Source organism: Protomyctophum parallelum (assembly GCF_964188405.1).
Source record: "Protomyctophum parallelum genome assembly, chromosome: 1".
NCBI classification, from domain to species: domain Eukaryota; kingdom Metazoa; phylum Chordata; class Actinopteri; order Myctophiformes; family Myctophidae; genus Protomyctophum; species Protomyctophum parallelum.
In genome coordinates, this window is record NC_139697.1 from 17280474 (window position 1) to 17304714 (window position 24241).

The 24241-nt window shown below is 43.6% G+C and overlaps 1 protein-coding gene across 1 annotated transcript in view; it reads right to left on the minus strand.

Moving 5' to 3' along the window:
• Nucleotides 1-23545, minus strand: part of grinaa (glutamate receptor, ionotropic, N-methyl D-aspartate-associated protein 1a (glutamate binding)) — a 43587-nt gene extending 20042 nt beyond the window's left edge. Inside the window, exon 1 of the mRNA XM_083778661.1 lies at nt 23407-23545. The gene's annotated coding sequence lies outside the window, so the exon portion shown is untranslated. The remainder of the gene's footprint in view (nt 1-23406) is intronic.
• Between the last annotated feature and the right edge of the window lie 696 nt (nt 23546-24241).

A 24241-nucleotide genomic window follows, 5' to 3' on the forward strand; every position in this document is an offset into this window, starting at 1 on the left:
TTTATTCAATGCTGTTTAACTTTAGCAATATGTGATACTAGAGCCTAGACCCTAGAGAACATGCCAATATGGCTGCTATAAGAACGGTTTCCCCTATCAGCTAGCATGCTACTTAATTGTAACTTGTGTGCACTGTGTGTGTGTGTGTGTGTGTGTGTGTGTGTGTGTGTGCGTGCGTGCGTGTCCACACAGACTGTGTAGGACAGTGGTTCTCATAGTGGGAGTTCCAGCTACATTATAGATAGTTAGGAAGTAAACCAAGTGGACCCTAAAGGGTCTGTAACAGAGAGTGCAAAAATGGAACCAAATGGACTCACAATTGATTTTACCATAGAAATTAAAAAATAAAAATTGGGGTCCCAGAGATAGAAATGGAAAGAGACAGTCAGCTATACACAGTAAGGTTGGGCGATATGCCAATTTTTTTCAACCGCCAATCGTCTGACCAATATTCGCCGATTGACGATATTCGTGTCATAAAAGTAAAGTGAGAACAGCTCACTGCAGGTCGCAAAAAAGCCAGATCTACAAGCTCTCAAGGCGCCGCGTCCTGCCTGTTTTCGCAGCTCCGTTCGCTAGGCGTTGAGAGCTTGTAGATCAGTCTGTTTCTGCAGACTGCAGCGCAGCCAGGCAGGGTAACTAGCTCCCTTCCCTCCCCGCACGTCGGAGGCTCGGAGCGGAGCCCACAAGCTGCTGCGGCCGCCCCGGGCTGATCCACACAGGCTCTCAAGGCATCGCGTCCTGCCTCTTTTTGCAGTGCCGTTCGCTACGCGTTGAGAGCTTGTAGATCTGTCTATTTTTGCAGCGCTGGTGTCGGGGTTCGTTCACGTTGTCAATAAAAATAACTTGGATTACAGGCGGAGATGAAGTTCAATCAGTGGGTTGCACCAGTATTGGCTACACGCTAAGCTAATGCTAAGCTAAGCGCTATTATGATCCCCGAGCCTATACACTAACACTAGTAGAAAGTTTTTTTTATTTCCCCCCCCGCCACTCACGGGTGGCGCATTGGGATTGTGATGAGACACGAGACAGCAGTGTGCATTCTGTTGTGACTGTATATTATTAAACTGCATGGGTCTGGACTCCGGAGCTTAAACAACATGTAGGCTACATCCTCCCAGCTCCCAGCCTTTACTTTGGCTGGCGGCTGCCGTAAGTGCCGTGCCCCGGTGCCCGATGCTGGCTGCTGACAGTGCTGAGTGCGGGGACAGTGGGAGGCTGGGAGCATACCATTATAACGGGGGATTTTCACCCGGCCGCTGTTACTACATGTTGCTCACACTTTACATGTTAATTGGGCTAAATCGTCCCGAGAAATCGCCTAATAAAAATATTCGGCGATTGGATTCGTATATTCGCGATTGACGATGTATTCGTATCGTCACCCAACCCTAATACACAGTCAACATTACAGATTACAGTATCATTACAAGTAGGAATGGCAATGAAATCAAATTGGATAAAAAAAGGGGGTAAAATATTAATTTTGAATGAGTATTCATTTTTATTGTCTTTATTGTTAGTGTTTATATGCCTAAAATAATTTGAAGCTAATTTTTTTAAGTAATTGCAAAAAGGTGCCATAATCCGAGTAATCGATTCATCGTTTAAATAATCGGCCGATGAATCGATTATGAAATTAATCGTTAGTTGCAGCCCTAGGCCCCAGCTACCACATGATGTACAGCTACAGACAATGGCTGCCACCAGCCACTAGCCTCCCTGGCTAGCAACATGCAGCTACATCATCCTGGGCCTGCCATCCACTGCTGACGTCTCCTCCACAACACAGGCGAGCATATCTCACATGAAAAATGGCAACTGAGTGTAGTGTTCAGGGCAGGGTAGATTGTTATTTTGAATGTGGATCTGCTCATTTTGAAACCTCTTTATTATTTCATGTTTCTCTTTCTTTATTTGTTTCATGAGCTATCACTATTTACTTTTACCTGACCTTACTATGATCAAAAGGGTTAATTTAAACCTTTGTCAATTTTGGGATTGTTTGTACACTTTGTACACTGATTTTTAATAAATTTATATGATTTTCATTAAGAAGTCGTTGTGTATTCTATCTCAATATTTACAGTACAAGTACCGATTGGAATATTTATTGCAAGTCTGTCCAAGAACTCATGTTACATTACACAGTGACGTGAGCAATATAATTATTATATTTTAATATTTTAATAATTCAAAATTCATAAATTATGAATATTGATATTTGAAATATTACGTCTTGTCAGCTATTACCCCATTAGCGATTTATTACATTTTAAAACAAAAACTCCAGACGGCAGAGGGTAAACCTTTTCTTTTATGAAATATCTGTGATTGTCAGGATTTTCTGGACGATTGAACATGCATTCTATTGCTAGTTTATAGCCACTTCAAATACTTAAATCTTAAAACAACGAATAACTGAAAATAGGCTATCTACAAGCTTACAGCACGTTGCAGTGCGACGTGCTGTAAGCTTGTAGATACCCTATTTTCGGTGCAAGACATGACAGGCTGAATTCTACATGTGACCTAAATGACTGAAATCAGTCGTCACGAATGAGAATTTTAATCCATGAGCACACAGCGATGGAACAGACACTTAATTTACACTGACTGCAGTCCCAGCAAAATGGTAAAATAAAATGGCAAATGTTGCATTTATATAGCGCCTTTATACAATTTACAATTTAGGCATTTAGCAGACGCTCTTAATCTAGAGCGACTTACATTAAGCAAGAACAAAAAAAGCATGGGAATACATCACATAAAAACATTTATCATGAAACATGCGTAAGCTAAGAAAGTAACAGTGGAATATCTATATAATGAAACTATACATATAAACTATACATCTACTGTATATACTATGCTATACATATGTACTATGACGTGCTATGACTACATACAATGCAATTATAGTGCTGTCTACATAACATGCTATAAGTCTGTATCAAAAAGTCTACAGAAATGCTATCTAAGGGGGTGGGGTAAGTGCCATGATGGAGTCTGAAAAGGTGGGTTTTCAGACTATGGCGGAAGATTGGGAGTGATGCTGCAGTTCTGACGCTTTACATAGATTGTGCATTACATTCACCTATTCACACACTCATTCATACACCGATGGCGGAGGAAACCATGCAAGGCACCAACCTGCACACATTAGGGGTTCAGAGTCTTGCTCAAGGACACTAACTCTGGGGTTGACCACAGGGATCGAACCGGGTCCCATGCGGCCACTCTACCCCCTGAGCCACTGCCGCCCCCCTAGCACACAGCAATGGAACAGAGAGAGACAGACATGTTGTTATTAATATTATTTTGTAGGAGTGCCGGTGTAGGCAGAGAAGAGAAGGAGATTTATTCTCACATTGGAAAAGCCAACGATGGTGGCACTCCGTTTAATCAGAAAAGAGAGAGAACAACAAACTTGTTGCAGAGGTAAATACGTCAACCTGGTGAATACGTCAACACCTCGGAGGTGTGTTTATTCAGTCTTAAAGGTAACACACTATGCATTGCATTATGGTGAGAGGAACAACCATTAAACATGGGCAAGAACGTAGTGAATTATATTATTAACAACTGTTCTGTGCGTGCCTATCCACCACAATTTAACCATTAATTCCAAGCAGCCGCATTCTCTATCTGTGTTCCATTTGATTCGAATGAGCTCCACAAGTCCTTAAAAAGAAATCAGATGGCCTTCCTTGGGTCAATTCAGGGAAATGAATTCTAGCACTTTTTGAGTGGTGCAACCACTCCAAGGAACAGCAATGTCCTTATGTCCCTATGTCCTAACCTATGTCCCTATGTCACAATGTTTAGAGTACCAGTAGGGGCAAAAGGGGCGCTGTTGTGCTAGAAACAGAGACAGTGTTTCCACACCTGAGCGGAAAACGGCCGACAGCCGCGGACAGAAGAATCTGTGTTTTACGTAATTTCCGAGTTTTTAAGACGGCTGGTGGATGGAAAAGAAGCTCCACCTCCGCGGCTGACTGCCGCGACGGACAGATTCCCGGAAACGCTCAATTTCCATCCACCAGCTGTCTAAAAACCCGGAAAAGAAGCTGCGGACAGCCGAGAACGTCCGCGGCTCTTTAGTAAGTGTGGCAGCACCTAGAGAGAGAGATAGTGTTGCACTGTTGCCTGCTAATTACACAGAGAGAGAGAGAGAATGCTAATTCCCCCACACAGTAACTCTGTCATTTCTCGACCGTTTTGGACGTGGGGCGGCTCGCCGGAAACCGGGCTGGCAACCTGGGCGCGTTCCTGTGGGTCTGGAAGTTCCGGGGACCCACCGGGGACCCCCACACGGAGTTGCACCACTCAGTTCACACAGGTGTGATTTCTTTCAACAATGTAACTGCTTTAATTCGTTCTCGGCCCATCTGTTATAGTTATTTTCTTTTGTTTTCGGTCTTCAAATTCATCTATTTGACATTGCTGTACGTGTTTAAATGTATATCGTTGATTTGTTGTTGCGCATCTCGGCTACATTGACAACGAGGGCCTGCCCCTCAACTGTACTTCACGAGTTTAACCCATTCTGGGCGGTATAACCCCTTTTGGTGTTTTACTTTAAGCCCTGGTTATACCTTAGCTATTGAAAAATAGAAGATCTACAAGCTCATAGCGCGGCACTCGGTGCCTCGCTATGAGCTTGTAGATCTGCTATTTTTGAAAAATCGTTTACATGTAGCGCAAATCTTTGAATATATATTCTTTCAGAGCGTTTTTAACTCAAATCTTTGCTTCTGGCGGGTGGGGGGGGGGGTTCCTGGAACAACATATTTTGAGATGGGCGTCGGCGGCCAATTACATATAATTCTGGGGGTCCTTGCCGTACAGTAAATAGTTGGAGAACGACTGACATAGAAACATAGGTTTTTAAGAAAACTGTTGGGATTTAGAAGGCATCTGTAGAATCGTCCTCAGGTCTACAGTAAATGGGTTAAATAAAAGGTTATGATGATGATGATGAAGTATTTGCACTTTGGCTACGCAGTAGGGCAGTAAGGAATCCATGGATTTGACAGGATTAACCCATTTAGGCCCGACGTCGAAATAAATAAAATATACAAAGATTTGTGCCACGTTTTCACGATTTTTCAAAAATAGCAGACCTACAAGCTCGTAGCGCGCCACCCGGTGGCGCGCTATGAGCTTGTAGATCTGTAGATCTGCTTGTAGATCTGAAAACGGCGGAGCAAAGAGAGATGAAAACGGTTTGGTTGAAGGGTAAACGATGGAACTGTACGCACACACGCACGTCATGCAGGTGCACACGCACACACACACGTACGTGTCTACTTAAACTGAGCTCTCCTTTTCTTGCTCCAGTGCTAACAGCGTTGCCATGGACGCATGTGGTGACATCTTGGAAATAGAATGCATTATTAATCGGACTAGCCCGGGAGACGTAACTGCAGTGTCGTCACAGACACGCGCACGCACGCGCACACACACACACACAAAGAGGGTGCATTTTTAGACACCTTTAAACCTGAGGTCTTTCCGAGAAACTTCACTATTCGCTATTCCGACCCATGGCCATTCTGACTCACCCCATTACCAAACCTGTCCCGAACCCTAAAAAAAATACATTCCCCTTTAAAGCCAAGGCCCACAAGTCCTTAGAACAGAGCTTTGGCAGGGAGGAGGAGGAGGGGGTGAAGCCAAAGCCATTTCCACAAACTGCTGACTTAAAACGAGTGTGCAGCAGCAGTACTGTTAGGAAGCAGAACAGCAGACTTGTGGTCGGTACACTGCTGTGTGCGCACGTGAGCGTGTGTATGTGTGTGTGTGTGTGTGTGTGTGGTGAAGAAGATAGATTTTCACTCAAGACCGAAACGAGACATTTGATTGTCTCTCCGTGATCTGGGGAGGTCACAGACTCACTAGTAGACACGAGTGAAAACCACAGTTCTACAAGCTCTTACAAGTCAACACGGGGCCGGTGGGGGGCACCCCGAACAGACCCCCCTCACCCTGTATCATGACACGCTGCATTATGGTGCGAGATAATAAACCCATCAAAGCTTGTCGTTATGTCGCTTTAAAACAAACACATCCCGCACCTGAACACCGGTGGTCTTACAGGCCTCGGCTACTGCAGGCTTCTCTCACACGAATGCAAACAGAGTTCAGCAGCACAGTGCACAACGGACCAGTGTTGATTTAGTCGACTAAAAAACTAAGACGAAAAATGTCCGTCGACTACATTTTTTCACTGACAAACTAAATGGAAACCACATGAAAACTAAGCTATGATGACTAAAACTAAGACTAAATAGTAAATATATTGACAATTTTAGTCGACTAAATAAACTGTAGATTTAGTCGACTAAAATCTTATGAAATTTAGTTGACTAAAACTAGACTAACACTAAAACATCCCAGGTGACTAGTAAAATGTGACTAAAACTAAATTAAGTTCATTCCAAAGACAAAGGCTTAGCCCAAAATAGAAATTTGCTGCCAAAAACAACACTGCGGCGGACCCACTTAAGTTACGACTAATGAACTAAAATGTTTATAAGAGTCGGCACGGCGGCCTTTAAGGGCATGATATAAGCAGGCTAAGAGAACTAATTAATTAACTAATGAATTAATTACATCACATTCTTGCAGGCAGTGACAGTAACAGTACTGTACTGTCTGTAGCGCTACCTGTTCATGTGTTTTTTCGCCAGCTGTTGTTGATGATGATGATGTGAGCCAGTATGACAAATACAATAAACTATACTCCGATACCGATTACCGAATGCCACAGAGGTTCAATGTTTATTTTTTCTTTTTATATATTTTTTATCCCACGATTTTGTAACCCATTTTTCACCCCTGTGTCAATCATCTAATGTGATCCTGGGCTCTACACACCCTCCGCCAACCTGGGGAGAGCAACGGACTTAACTCATGCTTCCTTCATGCTTGAGTGTCCAAGTTGCTCCTTTATAGCCTGGTTAATAAACCAGACTAATATCGCACGGATCCGCGGGATATTAGTCTGGGGAGGCTCAGCTTGGATTTCATTTCCAGGGAAACATTTTCTCTTTGACGCAATTGGTCAGAGCTACTGTCAGTCAAAGGTCTCAAGCATTGAACGTCACTGTACCAAAGCCCGCCCATATTGCATACCGTGTCCCTATTGGGCGCACACATTCTCGTGTGTAGGAAATGGGCGTAAAATTGAGCCTCTCCAGACCGAAATCCGCCGGCTGATTCGGTCTGGTTTATTAACCAGGCTAGCTCCTTTACACCTGACAGGGGGGAGTTTCCCTGGTTGGACGTAGCGCGTGGAAGGAACACGTTATTCCAACCAGTTCCTTTCCCCTCCATCAGGCGCAGAGGTTCAATGTTGAACCAGAGGTTCAATGTTTAACGTACTTCCAAAGTGTGTTCATTGTTTAAGTCACAGGTGCATGGTTTTCATAATTTGTAAATACATGAACTTTGGCTAAAAGCTTGCGTTTAAACCACGCAGGTTCTTGTTTACTACTCGGTTAGTCTACAGAGCGCTGGCCGGCATCAACAACAACTGTCATGGAAGCTCGGCTACAAGACTAGTTATATTTCTAAGTCTACTCATACAGGACGTAGATAGACATTTGTAGCACCCTGAGATAATGCTTTGGACCTTTATTTGGTCGACCAAGTAAAGCTCTGTGACTGTGCGATGGTGATCATCTGACTGACAGCTGGAAGGCCTGGAGTTCCGGGCCGGGGAACGGCCATACCCCCCAGCCCTGGAGTCCAGGGCCGGGGAACGGCCGTACCCCCAGCTCCCCCTAACGGACCGACCCTGGGAACCGCTGAACTAGAGCAGTCACACACAGATAATCAACATGCTGTATACAGTACGTCCAAACACCGTCCGTCGGTCCAAACTCGTGACTCAAACCCGTCGCCCACTGCCTGGCTGGATGTAGCCCCGCCTAGCCAACGCATCTGGGTTTGGATTTGTCCAATGGGCGGTTACAAAAAGATTCATACTGACATACTACAGCCAATCAGAGCAGCGCAACCCGCTACGTCACACACATACTGGGCCCTGGTTGGTCCTACACTACTGCTGGTCCGCGACATACGCCCACAGACACTTGAGCGACAGACTCAATCCACCTGGGGCAATAGAGGGTATGCGCGTGACATCATCATCATACCCGGAAGTTATGCGGGAACGCCTACTGAGTGGCACAAAACTACTTTCTGGCCTTGACATCCAAACAGAAAAGTCCTATATCTGATTGACAGACAGCCAATACATCCAAACAGAAAAGTCCTATCCGATTTCATTAAATTACTTTAAACAACATTAAATTCACTTTGCCACTCGATCTGCCATTGACTTTATGCATGCGCATACCCTCCATATGCATTGCAAAGGCCGTTTGAAGGCTGGCTAAGCAAGGCTATAGGCTGGATTAGCAGCCTAGATGCCCGGACCATTAATGCCCTACTACTTCATCACACAAGAGAGGTCTGTGGATATTGTGATTATGACATTATCATTACATTACATTACATTTTTTTTTTTTACAAATTAAACATAAATCTGATTGATATTATCATCACACAGTGATATTATCATTACAATATCAACAACAAAAACTCCACTCCGCCCAGTGAGCCTAATCAAAACACTAAGAAATCATTGTACTCCCGTGACGAGTACAGTTAGCAGTCTGTCAGATGCAATACAACAGGCTGGAAATAGCAACCTTTAAGACAAGAGTGGACGGGAACCCCTTTTGGTGTTTTAACTAAGCATTATGTTACACTTTAGCTATTGAAAAATCCGTCCGTCCGTCCATCGCGACAGCGGTGAGACACGGCTGCTGACGCGCTCACAAAGCAACACACACGGCCTGGGCCGTGGCTCAGCGGTCCAGGCACCTTGGCTGGTAAATCCAATATGGCAGTGTGCGTGTGCCGCGGGTTTGACTCCCGATCCCGACCCACCCCGCATCTCTCTCCCCATTTCCTGTCAGCCTACTGTCTATCTTTCTATAAAAATAATAAAATAAAGGCCACAAAAAATATTTAAAAAAGCAACACACTGGCAGGGATACACATTACACACACACACACACACACAGGCAGCGATAGACATTACACACACTGGCAGGGATAGACATTATAAACACACACACACACACACACACACACACACACACACACACTAGGGATGGCCAACCGATAACCGTTAGCCGTTAGCCGTTAATTAATTGGTTACCGACAACACTAACGGCTAATGGTTTACCGATAAAAAAAAATATATTTTATTTTGAAGCGCCGAGAGCAGGCACCGCGGCCAAAGCACCAAGCCCCTCTTTCCACCTTTACTGTCAGTGCAACCAGTGACCACGCATGTGCTGTGACTTACTTCCCCCAAAACAAAAACACAAAAACAACTGCATGTAGTGGACTGTGGAAGCAGGAGGGAAAAAGAAAAAAAGACGAACACACACACAGCATTGCGCCGCTGCGCGCCCGCAGATCTGCCCTTCATGCAACGAACGTTGGTTCCGATCTGCGTTGTGGATCTGTCGTTTTATGGATCATAGAACGAACGAACGTATGCTGTTAGCTTGTTGCTAACGGGACGGACGGACGGGACCCCCCCCCCCCCTCTCTCCCTCCCTCTCTCTCTCAGACGTTCTCTCTCTCTCTCTCTCTCTCGCGCGCGCGTGCGTGTTAGAGAGACGCTCTCTAACACGTCTTTCTTTCTCTCTCTCTCTTCCTAATCCTTCCCGACCGGTCCGCGATACATGTGTGCGTATAGAAGACTGTAGCCTACGCAGTGCGCACTAGTGCACTGATTGACAGCAGGCCACGTGTAAACGGTGTATTTGTCTATTTTATATGCGCAAAATAGCGCTTTTCTTTTCTTAACGGATAACGGTTAATTAGCCGGCAAGTCCTGGCGGTAACCGGTTAAGACAATCTTTCCATTTGGCCATCCCTAACACACACACACACACAGTGAGTATTAAGTTTACTATTACTAGCTACTGACTGTACATGGCTTCTTGTCATCATGGTACAATGGAAATGGTTTAGAGTTGAAGGGAATGCTGCCTGCAGGCATGTGACATGTGAAAACTCAAAAGGCTGACGAGGCTCACCTGCTGTGATTTTGGGGGTGGGTGGCACAGGGCTCAAGGTTATTGCCAGCAGTACCAAACACAAAGTAAATGTGAAATTAATTTTACACACACAACTACTACAGTCTCGGGAATAAGAAGATGTCTGTGACAAGCATAACTGAACCCTATCCATGCCACACTCCACCACCTGCCTATATGCCAAGATACATGTGTGATAGCTCTGTACTGACTTGCACACCCTCTCTAAAAAAATGTTGAGTTAAGCGGTGCCCAAAAGGTAGATCACGATCTCGGCCAGCGCCAAAAATGCTCCCCGACAGCATAATCGGAGCAAATACCGGGCAGTGTGTATGAGCCATAACGTGTTGACTACACTACACTACACTAATAAGGACACATAATAATAACTAATAACCCATCCGTTACTACATGTGGAGTCAACTCCCGCAATTTCCTTCTTCCCATAGTGCGCGGCAAAGTAACTCTGGGATGGGAGGCCGCGAAATTCTAGTTACCTAAACAGGAGAGAGATATGCCATGCCCACGGCACGCTTCGCGACTGGACATGACCACTGTACACGTTCTCCTCACCAACCATGCTATTTGATGCGATTGCATTCCTCCTCTCCTCTCCTCTCCTCTCCTCTCCTCTCCTCTCCTCTCCTCTCCTCTCCTCTCCTCTCCTCGCCTCTCCCCTCCCCTCCCCTCCTCGCCTCTCCTCTCCTCTCCTCTCCTCTCCTCTCCTCTCCCCTCCCCTCCCCTCCCTGAAGAGTACATAACCACGGCACATAAGTAACACAAGATGAGCCTTATTTCAGTCATGTCCAGTCAGTGGGTGGTCAGCCCAGCCTTGGGATCAACTGATAGAGTACTGTGGTCAGCCCAGGAATGGGATCAACTGATAGACTGCGTAACTAAAGCAACCGTGACCAAATCGAGACGTGACATAGTCCCATCATCTGATACTGTCGCCGTCGGGATGGAAAACTTGTATGTCCAGAACCATTCATTTTTTCTAGCCGATCTACAAGCTCACAACGGGTCGCGATGAGACCGGTTGTGGACTTGTAGATCTGCTATTCTCACTACTTTTCTGCTAAACTCTTGCGTGATAAAATAAGAGCGTTAAATTATGTACAGAAAGTAAGGACAGTTGAACTATGGAGATAAGAGGTTTCTGGCCGACGTCAGTGATATGCGCTCTATCTACAGTACGTCCAATCGTCTACGCATGTGATGGAAAGTATTTCCCCAAAGCTTTTTACACAAGACGAGATTTTCTTCTGTGTATGCAACAGATTAGCTGCACACGGTGTGTCACACAGCTTGCATCACTAACGATGTACTGCAAAATCATGACAATTTATTCAAGAAAGAAAGAAAGAAAGAAAGAAAGAAAGAAAGAAAGAAAGAAAGAAAGAAAGAAAGAAAGAAAGAAAGAAAGAAAGAAAGAAAGAAAGAAAGAAAGAAAGAAAGAACAATAAACTGGTCAAAAATAATTGCTTGGTATAATCCGATAAAAACCCATCCAAACAGAAACTGTCTACCTAATGAATGAATGGAAACAATTCTGAAGCTAATGTTTTTTGCAACACCTACGCAGTGCACATGTTCCCGTTAGCAAGTGGAAGTGGAACATATTCATCGACAATGACAATGACATGACAATTTCCAGCTGTTCATCTTCAAAGTAAGGAAAGGTTCAAAAGGACCACTCTTTTGCTTGCACTTGTACAGTTTAAACTCAACAGACGTAGGCCAGGGCTTTCACTTGTACTGTTTAACTCAACAGACCTAGGCCAAGGCTTTCACTTGTACCGTTTAAATGGTAAATGGTGCATTTATATAGCGCCTTTATCCAAGGCGCTTTACATTACATTCACCCATTCACACACACATACATACACCGATTGCGGCAGAAGCCATGCAAGGTACCAACCAGCACATCGGGAGCAATTTGGGGTTCAGTGTCTTGCCCAAGCACACCTCGACACGTAGACAGGAGGAGCCGGGATTCGAACCGCCGACCCACGGGTCATTGGACGACCTGATTTTACCTCCTGAGCCACAGTCGCCCACTCAACAGACCTAGGCCAGGGCTTTCACTTGTACAATTTAAACTCAACAGACCAGGACAGGGGTTCAACTGGGCTAGCCAGGAAGCCTCGTAACAGCAGCAGCACAAGACAATAGGCAGACCAGAGACAACCCCCACCCCTCCCCCATATGACATGTAGCCTGCATGAATGAAACAGCTGCACAAAGCAGCCTGTGGGGCCTACAGCATTGGAGGCCTATACAGCCTATGTGGAAGATTACCAGCATTAAATATGTAACTATAGGCCTATCATGAGGCCTACACAGACACCTACCTGCTTTAAATATGGTAAATAATGGTAAATGGTGCATTTATAATTTTATATAGTGCCTCAATCAACGGCACTTTACATAGATTGTGCATTACGTTCACCCATACGCACAGTTGCACACACACATTCACACACCGATGCCGGAGGAGACCATGCAAGGCACCAACCTGCTCATCGGGAGCAATTAGGGGTTCAGAGTCTTGCTCAAGGACACTTCTACACTAACTCTGGGGGAGCCCTGCCCCTCAGGGATCGAACTGGGAACCTCACGGATCCCAAGCTGGGCACCAGTGGCTCCGAGGCAGAGTAGCCGTGTGACATATAGCAGACTATTTGAAAGTAGACGAGTTACAAGCTCACAACAACGTGTGGCGTGGCATAGCATTAGCAACGCATTGTGAGCTTGTTTTGTAGATCAACTATTTTAAAAACATTTGGGGAAGAATGTGAGTCCCCATTATAGAAACATGGTGTGTGGGGGAGTCCCTTCTGTGGCACCAAAAAAGGTTCAGATGAGAGTCCGACCGGTGTGGCCAACTATATATTTGACATGAGAAGGTCTGAGAAGCACTAAGCTAGAGACTCAGTTCAGTTCAGGACAAAAAAATACATATCTATGATCTGTATTAACTTATCATCTAGAATGGTGCAATCAATTCAGATTCCAGAACAATGAACACTGCAATTTGGTGCCACGGTGGCCCAACAAACTCAAACAAGTCCAGGAGTGCATGGTAGTCTGGGTCCATTTGACATAATGCACAGTCCAGGATGCTGAGAAAAGGGAAGAAGCATAATGCTTATCAAACCTCTACCCCTGGTAGAGGTTTGCATAAATATTAGGGATGCCAAACGACTCATGTGGCCAATCGACGAATCGAGGCCTAAAATCGACGTGTCGAACGACTTTTTTCCTTCTTTTTTTTGTTTGTTGCTGCGCAGCAGTTGAGGACAGCGCAACTAACGGTGCATTCCTTTGAAGCGCCACAACTTCTTCAGCTGTACCCATAGTATTTAGAATGTGCATCAAATCAATCAATCAATACAAATTAAACTTCATTTTGTAACCAATAAACATGTGTTTATTAAACACGGAACAGTAATCCGTAGGCTACATCAGCCTATATAAGAAAGCCGACGTTTGACAAAATTAGAATAATGTCAGACTCCCGGTGCCAATTAACAGTCAGTAAACATGGCAAATTAAACATTATAATGTAGCTATATGGCCTGGAACATTTATTACAAAACAAACGAAAAGTAATACACTTGCAGCTGTTCCAAAATAAATGGACACATAGCGCCCTAAAATAGGCCTATTATAGGCTTAAAATAAAATAAGAGGCATGTGCGTGGCACTATAGGCCTATTTGTAATCACAACGAACTTCGTAGCAGCAAAACATTACAATTTTAAATCCAAAACATTCTTCTAGGCCTAACAGTTAAACAACAGTAAGTAACAATTAACAAGGTTCAAAGTTATCTTTATTTGTCTCCCTTATTGGGAGAAATTTGTCTTGGAGACAGAGTCACAGCTGCATACAAATAACAGACATGTTCACATACGAAAAAGAAAAAACACCATAAAACACCCACATACACAAAACAGAGATATTGCACACATTCCCTAACAGTGAAAAGCTGTGCAATTAAACACGAACTCTGTGCAATTATCATTTCCAACTTTCCATCACGCCACATTGCAGACCAAATCAATTGGAAATCATTAGCCCTACATACCGGACATAAAACAAAGAAAACTCTCTCTGCTGGCACAGATGTTGCGGGAACGCACAGGTAACCTCTTGCTAAACGTGACAGTTTCTTATACCTGTTCTCGTGTAGTTCCCACCACAGACCTGGGTCTTGTGTGGGAGACATAGACTGTAAAAAATATGGACAAAGCGTTCCCCGGGTCTAACATGAACGTAAAATGAAGCCTGTAATAATATGCTAATTCCTGATGTAAGTCGCCATCTTTGGTACCAGCTGGCCATTGGCTGGCTCCGTTTTGTATACCAGCTGGTCATTGGCTGCCCAGACAACGAGGCGGGACTTCCCCCCTTCTTCTCCGTTGGTTTTTATTTTGACTCGAGTGGGAGGGGAATCCCGATCATAGACTGTAATGGTAGCCACGCCCCTCAGAACATACGCGATGTTTTTTTTTCTTTATGGTCATTTTTTTAATTAATGGGACCATAATTTTCCAAAAAGAATATTATGACATTAGAAATGAGACTTTAAACTAGTGACTGGAAGAAGAAAGTATTCATGACCATGTTTATTAAGGTAATACAGTCTAGGTGAAGTTGGGCCAAAATACATGGGCCTCTATGGAGCTATGGGGCTTTTTGGGTCCGGTCCAGCGCCACAACAGGCCATTATATGAACTACCGATTTCAAATGAGGCTTCACGAAATATCTGGCTGACTGCCCCCCTGGTGGGAGAGATGGCGTCTTCCTCCAGGTAACGCTCCATTTCGACCTGAACAGACAAAGCGGCATCCGTGGCGAAATAATCTTCCCCGAAGAAGTCAATCATTGCGTCCACATGTTTAGCTCTTTTTTCGGTGGGTGCAGCAGCGACCAACTCCGCCACATCTTCGTCCGGCTCCCCCTCAACAGTAGTAGCTGGCCCAGCAGCATCCAAGTCCGGGAGCTTTGACAAGAGAGCAGTGACATTTTCATGAACAGCTGCTCTCATCTCCTCGGTGGTGAACTTCAGATGTTTGTGACGTGGATCCAAAAAAGAACCGATCATAGACGCTTTCTTAGACACCGACTGGACCTTGTCTGGCTTGTCGAGATCCATGCGAGAGCGGAGAGACTGTCTGTAGGATAGCACTCTTCAACTCCCAGTCTTCAAAATAGTGAGCGGTAATTGTCATATAGGACTCTGTAGTCAAACCTGTCCATGCGTCAGTGGTAAGAGAGACGTTCGTGGCTTTGGTCAAAATCTCACGGAGTGAGGCGGCCTCCTGATGATAGGATCCCTCCAATCGGGTTGTCATTGTTGAGCGACAGGGCACGGTATATTCTGGTTCTGCGAATGCCATCAGGGCACGGAAGCCTTTACCCTCGACAAAGCTAACTGGCAAGGTATCTTCAGCTATCATCTTTGCTGTCAACTGTGTGAGCCTTTCAGCCCGCTGAGGGTCACAGTGGCGAGGCTGCACTGTAAAGTTGTCCATGTGGCTTTGGGCTTTCTTTGGCTGTGGATGTTTGCTGAGCATGTGAGTTGACATCACCGATGTAGATGAGTGATATGCATACTTTTTGCCGCACAGTTTTCATTGTACACGTTTGTCGTCATCAATCTTCACAAAAAAGTCCCACACAACACTCCTACCTGCAGCTGCCATATTTCACGCGGCGCTGTATTTATTTACTTTGCTGTGGGCAAGCAGGAAGTAAACGCAGATGCGCAGTGAGCACACGAGAGGACTCTGAGAAGACATGGACTAGAGCAGCACAGACGCGCGCAGCACAGACATGTTCAGACACACACACCCATAATAATAATAATAATTAATAAAAAAATTAAAAAGATTTTTCGACTCGTCCATTTTGAGTCGCCGTGAGCACTAGTCGAAAATCGAGTCGATTTTCAACTTTTTTCAACATCCCTAATAAATATCAGTGTTTTCAGATTGCATAAATATCAGTGTTTTCAGATTGCATATCAGGGTTTTCAGTAGACTCCAAGTCTGCACACATGCACGAACACACGCACACCTATATATATTTCCACAGCCATATACAGTAGGCTATAATTTGTGCTCTTCAACGGGATGATCAACTTGTCAGTGGAGCTTTTTAATCAAGCATTGCCAGACTTGAGTTGTGCACACTTTGAGACACTACCAAACTGATCAGAGTTTCATGTGTGCTGGACATCAATTGAGCTGATCTACCACAACTGAACTGTGTGAGCAAGAGAGTAACAGGAAGCGTTAACTGCCGCGTTGACCGCCGCTTCCTGCCGACAGGAGGAAGTGGGGAGGAAAATCCAAGTTCATGTTCAAAGCCATTTGTTTCCAAGTCATATTGTAGTAGGCTACAGTCAATAGGAGCCTGATAATTAATTAAATGTCCCGCACTTGATTTTTGGATCCAGCGCATCATTTTCTTCCTAGACAGGAGTAGGCTTTTGACAGCAAATGGAAGGAGACCTCATAACAATAAAATAAACAAATACTTTTTTTTTTTTTTGGACCAAAATACAATTAACTCGATTGAAGTTGGATTTACAAAAACAATAATAATCATAAGAAACTATAACAAAACAAATCAAACAAAGTAAACGAATTTGTCAATTTGGATATGCACATGCAAATTAATTGTCCGGGATCCCCGGACGGACAGAGCAGGGCAGTACGCTTGCAAGGCCCCACAGCCCCCTAGTAAAATGTCAAATCGATCAGTGTGCAATATGGACCATACCTGCCTGCGAGGGCTTGTTTTTTAAGCTGTATGAAATACTTGCCATTAATATAGTGGTTGCAACTGTATTAATTGGTTGCCCGAGTCCTGTGGTAGGAGTTCTGCTTTGGTTTTGGTGGAATATTAAGTAGTTCCACATTTTGTGGGGGGCACAGGGGGCCACGCAGTAAAAGTAAATTAATTCACAAAACTAACGTCATTTGTATTGTTGACCTATTTTTTTAATATTAGCACAACTTTCGTTCAGCTTTGACCCCTCTATCACATGGAGCTATTTTTTGGACGTAGTGATATGGACACAAAAAACATAGTTCCGTGTGGTAGAGGGGTAAAAAATGAACGAAAGTTGCACTAATATTTTAGAAATAGGTCAACAATACAAATGACGTTAGATTTGTGGATTAATTTACTTTTACTGCATGACCCCAGTGACTCCCACAAAATGACCAGAACTACTTAATATTTCACCAAAACCAGAGCAGAACTCCCACCACGGGACTCGGGCAATCAATCAGATACAGTTGCAACCACTATATTAATGGCAAGTATTTCATGCAGCTTAAGTTTAAAAAATGTGAACTATTTCTTTAAACAAAATTGCTCTTCTCAAACAAACCCCAAATTGGATCGGATTAACGATGAACTAGTAGATTCTCATATAAAAAGAGATCGATGCAAGATGGTAGACCGTTCTCCTGTCCAACTAAACTTTCCATCCGTCCATTGACTTGTCTCTCTACTAATAGTAAAATGGAATGAGCCTCATAAAAATCCTGTAGGGATGAAGCAGTAGTTTCCATGGCTGCTGGCATGCTGCTATAAAGATTCACTAAAGCTGCTACACTCTCTCATCTCGGAGCAGACTTATCGTCCGTCCGTCTCTCTCACTCCTTTACTGCCTGCAATGATGATAGTCTATCTGACTGAATCAATCAACCATGGAGAACAATGCACACAATCAATCCCTCTTGTTACAACATTCACACACACATTAAATCTACACATGCACACACACAGAGGATAGGAAGGAAGCAAGCAGGGCCTGTTAGTTTCAGCTGAACACAGTGAATGTGTTTAGTTCCACAAGGCATCATGCATGTCCTGCTAACAGGACAGAAACAGAGGAACGGTTTGTACTTTAGACGTGTTTACATCACACACACCATACTCTGAACTTCTACCCCTGATCAACTACGACTAGTCACACTCCCTGTAAACGAATGAAAAAGACACAATGGACCACAATGGAGTACAGTAGTAGTAGTGTGTTAAAAGCAAGGTACTTTACTGGGAAAATACAACTGGGTATCAGTCGGTGGAAGCAAGCAAACACTACACTTTATTTTCCCCATCACTCTCCGTTTTCTGGATTTTGTTCAATCTATGCGAGCTAATGAAGAGCAATGCGTTTGGCGGTTTTCCTCATTGATTTGGCCTCAGTCATGCTCAATCAGACACTCAGCGAGCTACCAACTCATACTGTACGAGCCCTATAGGTAGGGATGCACCGATCCGGCTTTTTGGCATTCGATACCGATTTCGATACATGGGGGTCCAGTATCTGCCGATACAGAGTACCGATCCGATACCCCCCACAAAGAAACGTAATAACCTATTAAGCTGTATGCCTCACTGTGTGGAGTCTGGAATCATTATTTTGTGTAAGGCAACATCAAGGCTTGACTTAAACATTACTTTCCCAACTTTGTAAAACAAAATGTAACAAACACAGCTATAAATGCACTGAATTATTTATTAAATAACTGTGCAACAATTAGACCAGGTTAATGTGTGCGCAGGCTAGCCTGGCTGCATTCCACATGTTATACTGTCAATACTACACTGCTGTGTCACAGAGGAGGTAGAGTTGTTTTCATACTGTAATTACACATAATTATCGGATCGGATAATGGATCGGCCACCGATCCGATACGCGATCTAGAATTTTAGCCTGGATCGGCGCCGATCTCCGATACAAGTATCGGATCGGTGCATCCCTACCTATAGGCAACTTGCTGTACACCAACTCATACTGTACGAGCCCTATAGATGACCACCAGGACTGACTTGACAACTCACTGTACACCAACTCATACGAGCCCTATATATATGACCACCTGACTGACATGACAACAACTACAGGAAGTGTGTCCGCACTGCAGTGCTAGGCTAATCAGATCCGATTCAATTTGAGGCAAAGAAGTATCGCTTGTGCGCAGTGTTGTTTTCGACGTTGACTAAAACTAAGACAAAAAATGTCCGTCGACTACCTTTTTTCCACTGATGAAAACTAAATGGAAACTGCATGAGTTACGATGACTAAGACAAAATATATTGACAATTTTGTCAACAAATAATAACTAGACTAAAATGTTAGGAAGGGACTATAGTGGACAAGAGATCCAGTATAAGTAATTTTACATGCTGAAAATAACCGATCTACAAGCCTGTAGATCGGCTATTTTCAGCAAGTCTAAAATCAGTCATTAGTCATCAGTCATCAAGGCCCGCCAAAATGCATTTTGGTCGACTAAATCAGCCGTAGATTTAGTGGACTAAAATCTTATGATATTTAGTCGACTAAAACTGGACTAACACTAAGACATTCCTGGTGACTAAAATGTGACTAAAACTAAAGCAAAACTATTCAAAGGACTAGGACTAAAACTAAAATTGCTGCGAAAAACAACACTGCTTGTGTGGGACAAACTGGGACGGGACGGGACGGGGTTAGCAACGGATTAGTTTTGCTTGCTATTTAAATGCCTTGATGTCATATTCGACCAGAGGCCTAATAATATATCATTTTGTTATTAAACTTTTTGGTCATGGGTGGTGGGTGGTATGGCCGACTTGGTATACTGTAGCCTATAGGGGATATTTCTCATGTTATTTCAACAGGCTTTTAGAAGAAAACAAGCCCAAATTGATTAAATCAATTAATTACCAGCTGCATTATTATCATCTGTGGGTCTGCTGCTGACGTTGTGCCACTTTTTAGCTGCGCTCCGCTGTTATGCTCAAATTAGTGACCCTAAAGAATTCTGAGGCAACATGGCTGGAGACGAGGCAGCCAATCAGAACTGCTCGACTAGCCATGCCGTGCAGACGATGGGATGTTATGGGTTGTTGCCAGTGGTGGCAACTGTCGTGACAGAAATAAGCTAAGCAGCCTCCAAAAACCAAACCAGGCAAGCAACTGTGAATTAATCCACGATTCCACGTTAGGCTGGAAATATGCAGACTTGGCAACACTCAGCAGAAAGACTAGCGGTGTCCGTCTACCGGTCACATAGCGGTGTCCGTCTACCGGTCGCACGTTTCCCAGGTAAACACTGACCTTCTACGAAGCAGCTGGTAAAAAGTCCTTCTGCACACCTACAGTGGACAGGTGCGTCGGATAACTGGAAGTAGAGGAAAAAAGGATCCCACACAGCTGTCTTCACTTAGATTGATTGAGCAACGTTTCGGTCGTTCAGACCTTCACCAGGCATTTCAACAGGCTTAAAATAAAAACACTTCTTGCAGGAAAAGAGACAATGAGAGAGCTTTACAACAGAAAGCCAGCTATTAGGGTACTCACTATTAGGGGCATTTGAACAATTAAAGGTGCGCTCAGACTTGAATTTAAATATTCACCTCGGTTCGTCCTGTTTGTGCTGCGCCAGGTCGCGGCGCGCCCGTTTGCAATCTCGTCTTTGCAATGACTTTGTATGTAATCGTGCCGCTCTAACCGTCCAAGTCTGAACACACCTTTAATGTATGCCTGCCAGTCACAGACTCACAATGTGGGACAGGGTCTCAATTTGAACACTGATGCCTGCCAGTCACAATGTGGGACAGGGTCTCAATTTGAACACAGATGCCTGCCAGTCACAATGTGGGACAGGGTCTCAATTTGAACACTGATGCCTGCCAGTCACAATGTGGGACAGGGTCTCAATTTGAACACTGATGCCTGCCAGTCACAATGTGGGACAGGGTCTCAATTTGTGGGACGCCTGAAAAGTCTTGGAAATGACAGGGACTGTCCCACAGAAACGGGGACATCTGGATGACTCGGCACTAATAGTAATTAATTTTACCAACAAGCATATAGATGCCAGTATCTGCATCTAAGCTGCAATACCCTCCATTCATGAAACAGAAAGGTCTTATTATCCGATGATTGTGTGCTAAAAACGACAATAAACTCAGCAGTATATGCATGATGCAATGAAGATAGAATCTTAATGTTGTTGCTTGCAGCTCTATACTAAGCATTGCCAAATCTCTAAAGCTGCTGCTGCTACTACGACCACTTGCCAAATATTGTGTCGATACAAACTGCATTACGGCACAGACTATTCTGCAGTGGACTGAAACTTCCCCTGCAAACTCAATTACTATTTATTAGAAAGAATGACACAATACACATGCAGCAACAACAAAACACATCGGTATATCTGACACAATAAGCATGCATGCTTGGTGGGCGTTGCCTGCAACCTCAGGATGGAGACGTACCACGATACAGAGGCCACAATACGATATATATATCGAAGCGATATCGATATTATCATACGTTGATTCCAAATAACTACCATGTATTTACTACAAGAGCTCTTCTTTATTATTCTGTATATTGCACAAATACAATAAAACACTTCCAGGCCCACATAAAAATAAAAGCCACCTCTTGGCTTTATTGTGTTTATATGACAATTAAACTGCATCGCAGATTCACAGATCGTCTGGATATATTGCCGTATGGATTCATTGAACCCTGGTCCACCACACTAATGCATGCACAGGTAAATGATGAGCTACACAGCACAGGACAGGCGGGCCTGTCTGCATTGGAAACACCTGCATGCATCCATCCATCCATGCATCCATCCATCTCATCATCATTTTTCGACCGAGATCATGGATTTCACAATGCCACGCCAGACTTTCCGGACTAGTGAAGAAACACGGGGAATGTTGCCGTATATAAGATTAGTCGATGGGTGGCTCTTCCAAGAGAGATTTTGCACTCTCATTAGAAGGCGGGTGTAAGTGCCATCCAGCCGTTTCTCTAATTTCTTTGAAAGTGTCCATTTATTGGGCATTTGAGATGCAATGAAACTCTTGAGAGAGTAAAATGAAACCAAAAAGGACCCTTAAGAGGTCCATTTGGTTTCATTTTACACTCTCAAGAGTTAAAGATCTATCAGGGTCCATTTGGTTAGCATTGACTCTTCATCATTTAGCTGGGGACCCCCTGCCTGGAACCCTCTCGAGGACCACTGGTTGAAAACAAACAGATCTAGGCCTCACTGGTCCTCCTACTAAATCTGTCCATAAAACTAGCCATCACATGCTGTTGGAAAATGTTCACGAGAGAATATATATATATATATATATATATATATACACACATACATACATACATACATACATACATACACACACACACACACATGTCTGACAGTCAGAAATAGCATAAAGACCAAAGCAGAATATGATGTTGTCATCAAAGGAAATAAATAGGAGATAAACAACCCATGTGAATTAATTTGTGTGTGTGTGTGTGTGTGTGTGTGTGTGTGTGTGTGTGTGTGTGTGTGTGTGTGTGTGTGTGTGTGTGTGTGTGTGTGTGTGTGTGTGTGTGTGTGTGTGTGTGTGTGTGTAATGGCTGGGGGATGCAGCAGCTATCAGCTAGGCTAGCATGTTAACGGGACGACAGGTGCAGCCTTTATGTAATTATATTATACACAGACAGACACACACACCATTTTGTAAATACATTTGAGGCCTCGGTCATATTCATTATTTTATATAGATATACATAGCTCATTCCCCATAGAATCTGTAACATTAAGCAGATATTGTTGATATATCACCGTTTATATTTTGCGGCCATCATCATTTTGAATATTATTTGAGTATTGTGACATTACCGAACACATATATTCAAACGCCCCTTTTTTATTTTTTAGAAACGGTTCAATAAAAAAAACTTATAAATGGGTGTCATTGTTAAATCAAACTTGAAACACATTATTTGGGTCGCCATCCATCCAGCCATCCATACAGCCCAGCATGGTGCAACGCACAGCGACACCGAGATCATCACACCGAAAGCGGTGACCTGGAGAACTCTGCGACGCCAGGGGGTTTAACTTTTTAATTTGCGGTGAATTCACACATACAGAAACATCGACGAGAGGATGGATGGATGGCAGCAAAAACAACTGAAATAATAATAATTTAAAAAAAAATGTTTTGTTTATTTCTAATCAAGAGATGTTACGGTCGCCTCCAAATTCGACAGGTCACCGATGCCGGTGTATCCGCTCTGGCGTCGAAAAGGAAAAAAAAGAAAAACAACAAAACAACCATGTTGTAGGAGCCGCCGGTTGGTTCGGCGATAAATAATAAATACCACACAATAACGGACGACATTAGAGCACAATGGCGTCGTCTGTCGTTAAGAACTACTCGTATTCTTACCTGGTGTGTCGTCCTTTAGGTCAGGAGCAGTACTAGTTATGGCTGTTAAATGTAATAATAGTGTGTGGAATATACAGTGAACGGTAACTATACTGTAACTGGAATGAACGCTCCTCGAGCAGGCTACGCACACATTCACTGCCTGGAGCCGTGACGTCACCGACCTCACCACCACCGCGTCACGTGGTGCTGTGTGGGAATCTCCAATGATGCAATGAATCTCTATGGTGTCAAAGTCTGAAGTAAAACTAAAAGAAAAACCCAAAATCACAATGTTCCATTTCAATTTTTCAAATGTATAAATTAACAATTTATACTCAAGTGGTTAATGTTGTTGATTGTTTCATAAACAAAATCTACAAATTAACTATAGTAACTAAAGTTGTCAAATAAATGCACTGGAGTAAAAGTACAATATTTGCATCCGATATGTATAGACCTAGAAAGTAAAGTAGGTCTACTCTACAAATACCTCAAAAGTGTACTTAAGTACAGTACTTACTTTCCAGCACTGCCCGTCATCAGTGTGTGTTTGTGGTTAAACTTAAAACAAAAGGGTTGTTGATATTGTTGAAAAGCTCTGATAGTATAGCCTAATCTTTGCTAGTGTGTTTTTGTGCAGTATTAAACAGACATGGATCTCTGTCTGTCTGTCTGTCTGTCTGTCTGTCTGTCTGTCTGTCTGTCTGTCTGTCTGTCTGTCTGTCTGAAAATCAGACAGAATCAATCAATCAATCAATCAATCAATCAATCAATCAAATCAATCTCTCTCTCTCTCTCTCTCTCTCTCTCTCTCTCTCTCTCTCTCTCTCTCTCTCTCTCTCTCTCTCTCTCT